This window comes from Poecilia reticulata, linkage group LG2, assembly GCF_000633615.1.
Source record: "Poecilia reticulata strain Guanapo linkage group LG2, Guppy_female_1.0+MT, whole genome shotgun sequence".
NCBI classification, from domain to species: Eukaryota; Metazoa; Chordata; class Actinopteri; order Cyprinodontiformes; family Poeciliidae; genus Poecilia; species Poecilia reticulata.
The window spans coordinates 28,750,478-28,758,630 of record NC_024332.1 but is presented as its reverse complement, the minus strand read 5'-3'; the positions used below and the strand labels follow the sequence as shown (position 1 = coordinate 28,758,630).

General features: G+C 38.4%; 1 protein-coding gene across 9 annotated transcripts in view; it reads right to left on the bottom strand.

Annotated features, from left to right (window-relative positions):
• klhl6 (kelch-like family member 6) overlaps positions 1-7,354 on the bottom strand; it is a 43,002-nt gene extending 35,648 nt beyond the window's left edge. The window contains exons 1-6 of one of the 9 annotated variants that reach the window (XM_008400823.2): positions 7,291-7,308; positions 7,186-7,212; positions 6,906-7,054; positions 6,615-6,808; positions 4,724-4,840; positions 3,567-3,688 (exon numbers count right to left, since the gene is read on the bottom strand). The gene's annotated coding sequence lies outside the window, so the exon portion shown is untranslated. Of the gene's footprint in view, positions 1-3,566; positions 3,689-4,723; positions 4,841-5,223; positions 5,313-6,614; positions 6,809-6,905 lie in introns of all 9 variants that reach the window. The other 8 variants (XM_017303697.1, XM_017303695.1, XM_008400830.2 and 5 more) reach the window with 8 other exon arrangements.
• Positions 7,355-8,153: the final 799 nt, after the last annotated feature.

Genomic DNA, 8,153 nt, shown 5'->3' with positions numbered 1-8,153 from the left:
TTTTTAAAAAATAACAGCTTAGTGCTGTCAAAGTCTGCTTTGACACAAACCCAAAACAATTAGATTTAGAACAGTTGACACAATTAAAGTGTACACATACTCAATTTGGAAGACAACTTCACAGAAAACTTTTCATATGCTTGAAGGTCTGGCAAGACCCTGTTTTTGCAGCTCAAACTTTGGTTTCTTGCATTTAAGCACTTTTTTATTGAGCCAACCGGGGTTAAGTGATCAGCAGTAGATACAACTATTTTCTGCTGTGCATCTCTGCTGGGATTTCTAAAATCTAAGTCTAAAACAATTGCCTAAATTGCCCCTCAGAATCCAGAAATTGGATGTGGAAAGTTAACAAATACAAACAAATTGTAACATCCAAAATGACTGTTTTGTTCATAAATGTGCATTGTTACTTTAGTATCTGCACTTTGATTGGCTTTAACCTTTTTGACTTTTATATTATCGGCTTTTACTTTACACATTACTACATTTCGTAGTAATGTGAAATTCTTAATAGTGACACCAGCTGTGATCACTATAGCAACATCACTTTTTCAGAGTGAAGTTCTGTGAAGTTATTATCATTAACACTTAACTTTCCTGGTGTAGAAGAGTGTAATATTGAAAAGTCAGAAGCTCTCAGAGTAGATTAAGAAATTTCGGTGATTTTTAGCAATTTAACAATTTCTTACAAAGATTTTTTTTTTTTTTTGTTATACTGAAAGTCTAGCTGGTCAACGTCTACTAGCATAGCACTGTTTTCCAAGGACATAAACATTCAATTTGCATTATTTTAAATACCTAAAATGAACTAAACAATTATAACAATGATGGTGACAATGGTTGGAGTTTTCCCAGCAATTGTTGGGTTGCCTGTTTGACCCCCACTCCGTCCGCTTCTGTCAGTGTGTCCTTGGGCAAGACACTTCACTTGTGTCGCCTGCTGGTGATGGTCAGAGGACCAGATCAGACTGCCCCATAGAGGCTGTGGCCAACTATCCAGTAACTGATCATAATCAGGGTGTGAATGGGTGAATGACTGAATGTAGTGTGAAGCACTTTGGGGTGCTCTGGGCTTGATAAAGTGCTATACAAGTGCAGATCATTTTACCATTTAAAATGTTTGGTCCATCTGACTATGAGTATTTCTTCACTTTCCTACAAGCTATCAGTGATATGACAACTGTCAACAATAAGGAAAGGAACTATAACCTTCATTATTGGAAGGTTTTGGGATAGCTGTAATAAAAAATAAATAAAAAATTACAAGTGGGTGCAATAGATTGAGCCTCCTGCCCTAGTATTGTCCCACTAGTCAGCTAGTTTACAGTCAGGCTTATGTCAGTTAACTGGAGAATCTGACTACGACCTCCAAGGTTGCCATGGTAACCGACTCCATGGGAATGTTAAAAGTAAGTTTGTGAGAAAACACATTTTCAGAATGTAAATTCTTCAGATAAGACTGACATTCACGATACCGATCAAGGCAGGTGAAAACAGCACATGTTGAAATGTCAGCGTTTCTGTCTCTTTCATTCTCACTCAGGCAACCTTCCTGCTCTTTGTGAGCAGCTGGTTTGTGGGATGCCGTGGCAGGCAGTGCTGTCACTTTGCAAAGGTTTGGCAGGGTGACACCGAAAGGGCCTTCAGGGCAGACCCGGCGTCTGGTCCAAGTCCGCAAGGAGGTGTATTATTTTRTTTCTTTTTTTAGGTCTACAGCAGAGCAAAGTAGGAGTTATAATGAAGCTAACAATAATCTGGGCAATACTGCATTTTTTTCTCTTCTATTCATCACTCTGTTTCTGGTTGATTGCATTCACAACAGATCTAGGCATTGAAGAGACAGCTGTTTTAGCTACAAGCACAATTTGCATTCTTTCATTTGGATCTAAAATTAGGCTATTTAGTGTTTAGCGTTTCTTTGTTCAATAAATTGAATGCAGGCTACACTGGAAGACTATAAACTGTAATTATTTGCCGTAACAAACACAATAAATCAATTTTTGCTCTATTTGTCATAATTTCCATTCAAAGGAAAATCCACTCAGATTTCAGCTGGGCAGAAAATTGCTGGTACGCTGAAAATTTGAATCGTTTCAAGCCTCCAGTCACACTGCACTCTGAGTTGTAAATGCATGTGGGATTTTTTTTTTTTTTTGCAGCTAATTGAAATTAAAGCTAACTGGGTTATCACCAAGGGTGCAGACGTTTGACATTTTCACCCATCTTTCAACATCTCAGGAGCTTGGTCCAGCCACAGACTTATGATTGAGAGCATGACTCAACAACAGATGCCTTTGCTCCTTTCCTGCTTCCTCTCTGTTGATCCTGTTCATTTCCTTTTTTCCGCTCCACTTTCAGGGACTGCAAGTCTGTCTTGTGTCTCATCTACATCTAAAAGAATTAGAGAAGCAGACGCTGAGAGTACTATTTAAAAGTACTGCAGCAAGCAAGCCTTTGCGAAATTAGTCAAAACAATTAAGTTTTATCACGTTTTCTCATGTTACAGCCACAAAATAAATTAAGTAGTGGTATAATATCTGATGAAATGGGAAGACTTCTTTGCAGTTTATCACAAGAAATGTAGGGGACACAGACAGCATGTGGAGGAAGGTTCTCTGAACAGATGAGACAGAATTTGACATTTTGGCGGCAACGCAAAACGTTATGTTTGACGGAAAACTAATGCTACACACTATCCCAACGGTGAAACATGGTAGTAGCAGCATAATRTTATGGGAATGTTACTCTTCAGCAGGGACAGAGAAGCTGATCAAAGTTGATGGGGAGACAGGCGGAGCTAGACACTGGACAATCCTGGAAGAAAATCTGCAAACCACTTGAAAGTGGGACACTGGTTTTCCTTTCCAGCTGCCCTAAACAGGGTTAGAGCTGAAATGTAATGGCTTAGATTGAAACATATCCACATAAGTCCCCTTCTCAGTACAATCTGAATGAGTTTGACATGCTCTGACAAAAATAATAGGCAGGAAATATTAGTCACTGGGTGTACAAAGCTCGAAGAAATGTGCCCCAAAGAATCCATCTTTAGCTTTAAGAAAAGATGGTACAGATATTGGCTAGTCGAATACACAATGCTTGATTGCACATTTCAGATAAGTATTTATATTACAAACAAAATAAAACCATGCAATTAATTATCTATCGCATCAAATCCTAATTAAATTTATTGAAGTCAAGTCAATATTTATCCAAAGATCATTTTTAAAAACAGCCAAAGCTGACAAAGTCAACAGTGGTAGATGAATACCCAAATATACAACAAAATACAGAACAAAAAGGAGACAAAAGCACTGATGTTTTTGGTTTTAGTGTGGAAAAAATGTGTCTCTTTAGTCTTATGTTTTCTCTTTTTGCTGTGGATATAATAAGATTTTAATTAAAGTTTTTCTTGATTTGATTTTTGGAGGAGAAAACTTTAAAATATAAAGGCAAAAACAGAACACTACTTCAAAATAGGCAAAAAATGAGGAAGAAAACCTTATTATTTGACATTCACTTCTGCTGTCATGCCACACATTCTTCCATCTCTGCTTCATCTCTCCTACCTGCAAATGGCTGCTGCTCAGGATGTCCCTGCATCTTTAAAATGTCACACAGTCTCTGCTACGGGCAACTCTGCATGCTTTCCAAACTGCAGCGGCTGATTGTGAATCCAGGTCCTCTTTCCCTGTCACATCGGTGGTAATTGGTTATTAAAGAAAACATCACAAAAAAAGAAAAATACATTTGAACAGATTTTTGAGTCTATTTTTTTCAGAAGCTGCAAAGATTATAGCAGTTTCATAAATTCCCAACTGATTAGTTTTATTCATCGAGCTTTTAACTTTTGATTATCAGTCTACATGTGACACGATCCAGGGGTGTTTTAGAATTTTCATTTGCGTTTTGATTATTTCCTTGTTTAATTATGTTGCACAAATCTTTCCAAACTCATCCAATTTCTCTCTGTTAGAAATGTGTTTCCATATTCATCCATCCGTTTGTTTCATTTCTTTGTTTATTCTTGCCTTCTGTTCCTAATAAATTTGAATTTATAATAGTTTCTTTGAGTCTTAGTTCTTTTTTTTTTAGTTAATTAGTCCCTTTCCCCCAGTTTTCCGGTTTTCCTCCTGTCACAGCTGTTCCTCGTTGCCTCTGATTAGTTAATCTGGTTCCTTTGTCATTTCCGACCCTTCCGTCAGTATTTAAGCTCCTGGTTTGAGTTTTCCAGCAAAGCAACTCATCATTGTTTTGCAGGGTCCTTTCGAAGCATAAACATGACAACATCAGAAAAGGATCTTCCAACATTAAATGGTTAATGTCCAGGAAGTCTTCAAGACCACCTGCAACTGTCAGTCAGGCAGAGGGCTAATAACTGGTTGCATTTATTCAGTTACATTTACTCACTTCACTAAATGATGAATATGCTTGCTTTAACCAAAGATGGTCATACTCTGGAAGTATTGTTTATTATTCTAACATGCATGCATTACCTCCTTTAAAGATTTGCTTCAAAGGTTTTAAAATACTGAGGATTTGACAGTTCTTTGAATTAAGAGATGGTTTATTTTTACATATTTTATTGTTAACAGCACCAGAATCTGCACATAATGTTATATGTTGTCTATGATTTTCAGATGACTACTTTTTTTTAGCCCACTTCAATAAAAGAATATATTGAAGTAGTGCTACTCTGAATTGAGTAAAATCTTTGGCTACCTACCTCTGCTCCCAGATTTTTTAGTCTGGGAGAAAGCTCACCAGCAATTCAGGATGTTCATTTAATTCCTTGTTTACGATCACTTAACGGCAGATGTTGGCTTACAGGGCAGTGTTTCAGCTGAAAAAAGATCATGATATAAAATAACCATTTTAAAAGGCTGTATCACCATTAGATCCTGTAAAACCACACCGTCTAAACAAGCTGCAGAAGAAGCTCTGATACAGGTTTCACAGTGAGAGAAATCGCAATAAGCCTTTCATCCCGTGCATCTCTCTCTGCCACAGCAGGCCCATTAGACGTCATGATGCAGTGTGCAGTAATTGGTATTTCTGTTGGTAAGCAGCTTCCTGCCAGAGCTGAGCTCCATGCTGTGCTGGAGACTGATATCAGAACTGCAAAGAATTCCTGACTGAGCCTTTACAGCAAGAGACTTATCACTCAGACAAACACCTCCCGTGATAAAAAAAAAAGAAAAAAAAAAGAACAGAATTCAATCGTACATTCTGTTGGCAGAGATTTGGTTCAATCTGTGTCTCACGTCCTGCAGCGGAAGCATCTCTGTATGACGACGAAGCAACAATACATCCCCCTAAAAGGATAATAGTTGTCGCATACTTAATGTCATTAACTGAACGGGAGGTAATAAATTAACATTATATTAAATGCTGTGTGTTATCAAAAGTGGCTCCTCGGTTTACATAGATGGCAGCAGGGTGCTTGCCCCTTTGATGTGGTAATAGGATGTTTTGGTTTCTGTGTGTCTGGTGTGTTTTAACGGTGACAGGCATTCCCAACAGTTACTACTTCAAAATCAATTAAAACCCTTTTGCAAACAGCCACTGCCTGGTTTAAAAGGAGCCAAAGTAATTCCCTCTCCCTGAGACCTACGCTCAAATCATTTGAAGAATATGGACCAGGAGGAGTGGAGATATGAAGTCCTGAGGGAGTGAGAGAAAAGTTCAGAATTTAGAAACTTTTGCTGCAAAATGAGCCTCACTTCATGTGTGCCACATTCACAGTAGTAAAAGCATGTGCGTATATGAAATATAGTCCAGCTGGATCAATGTGAAAGCTCGGCTTTTGAAATTTGTTGTATTTTTTTGTAGCACAATTTCAGTGACAATTACAAGCTTTTGGATTCTTGGACTTTTTCCTAATTACTCCAGACTTACCAGCCCAAAAAAGCTGAACAAAAATATAGTTTGCTATTAATTTTTGATTGAAAAAAATGCCATATGATTTTTGGGGAATAAAAGTATGCAAATTAAAGGAGCGGCGTTGACAAAATTATAGATTGTGAATTTGAACATTTGCTGATGAGTCCTATTTTAAGAGAAGGCAAATCTTGTGGTAAGCCAATAGTTAAACAATGTTTTTGTTTTTATAAAATAATTGCCTGAAGTCAGCTGCACAGTGGCGCAGTTGGTAGAGCTGTTGCCTTGCAGCAAGAAGGTTCTGGGTTCGATTCCCGGCCTGGGGTCTTTCTGCATGGAGTTTGCATGTTCTCCCTGTGCATGCGTGGGTTTTCTCCGGGTACTCCGGTTTCCTCCCACAATCCAAAAACATGACTGTTAGGTTAATTGGTCTGTCTAAATTGCCCCTAGGTGTGAGTGTGTGTGTGCATGGTTGTGTGTCCTGTGTGTCTCTGTGTTGCCCTGCGACAGACTGGCGACCTGTCCAGGGTGTACCCTGCCTCTCGCCCGGAACGTTAGCTGGAGATGGGCACAAGCAACCCTCCCAACCCCACTGAGGGACAAGGGTGAAAGAAAATGGATGGATGGAATTGTCTGAAGTCTTAGTTATCTGTTTGCTAGTTTTAAAGGTTGAATTTATAGATAGCCTTAGAGTAAAAAAGAAAAAAAAAACATTCCAGCCTTAGCTTATTACTGACCTGATACTGTTGTTCAGTACTTTCCAAATGTATTCATGCCTCTTGAAACTTTTACTTTTACTACAAACAACACTTCCGGTTGACTGGAAGAAGAAAAAGCTGTGCGGTAGGCGTACATCTGTCAAAGATGGCGGAGCAAGTGGAACTTACACATTCACCACCACACTGTAAATTAAATCTAAGGATTGGCAACACTGTGAATTTTACAAGAGAAACGGACAGCTTGATAAAGCAAATGCGACTTTCAAAATGTAGCATGCTGCTGTCAAATACACTGAGAGCCCGACTAACCTTATGCCTTTCTTTAAACTGTGACACAGAATCCATGGAGACGCCACCGTATCGGTTCAACGTCTTCAGAGGCAGATTCACGCGGTTCTTCTTCCTTCAGCTCCACGCATGGTAAGGTTAGCATTTCATCCTTTTCAGCGGGCAATTGTCTATTAAGCCATAACAGATGGTGTAGGCCCCTTGTACGCTATAGTTTACTTCCAGAAAGTAAACTTTCTGAAAGTTTACTTTCTGAAACATGCGCACAACGCTGGTGGGCAAAAATACTTATTTTACATACCATCCACAGCCGCGCTGCCATTGAAACCTATAGATGTAGGCAATTCTTAGTGCAGTGCGCCACAGCAAAGGGGAAAAAAGTCGCAGAAAAACCACTGAAGAATACCTCAAAACCACTCCTATTTTTTCGTTTTTCCTCRCTCTCTGTGTGGGCTATGCTACACGCAGACTCGTTGCCATAGCAACTGACAACAACGTCACTATATGTATTCACACAAAAAACACTCGAAACATTTCCCACAGATTATATGACATATTTTTTTGGAACAAAAAAAGAGAAATTAATTTGTAAATTATTGAAATTGGAATTGCTTTATTAATTTTGTTAATAAACAAATCAATATAAACAATATATTTTTCAGCTAAGTTAATTTCGAAATTCATATGATGAGGACATAAATCTTATATAAATGAATTGCTGGTTAATGAGGAGGAATCTTAAATGCATCGGATCATAGCTTATGAATCCAGATGTGTATCGTATCCCCTCTTGTATTGAGGCCTTTTAATTCTGATGCTCCCAAATAAAATAAAGTAAAACCGGTTATTTTCAGTCATACTTGACAGATTCAATTCTTGCATAATTTTGTCTCTGTATGTTCCAGCTGTTTTGTGACGCCCTCAAGAGAACATTTGTGAACAAATAGTGTCATGAAGACAAAGGAATGCTGCAGGTAGGTTGGGAATAAAATTGTAGGGAAGCAGGGATAGGTTGCATAACAGTTTCATAAATTTTGAATATTGAAAGAATATGGAGAAATCACAAACACATCAACTTAAAGTTGCCTTGGTAAACTGACAGGCTGCCTAAAGGCCTTTGGTGACCCTGTTAGGAGCAGCAGAGAACAAAACTCAGGTGACAGAATCTGTTGACAGGGCAACTTCACACATCCATCCTTTAGGGTAAAATGACTACAAGAAAGACTGTGTTAATGAAAAACATAAGAAGACCTATCCTGCAATAAAACC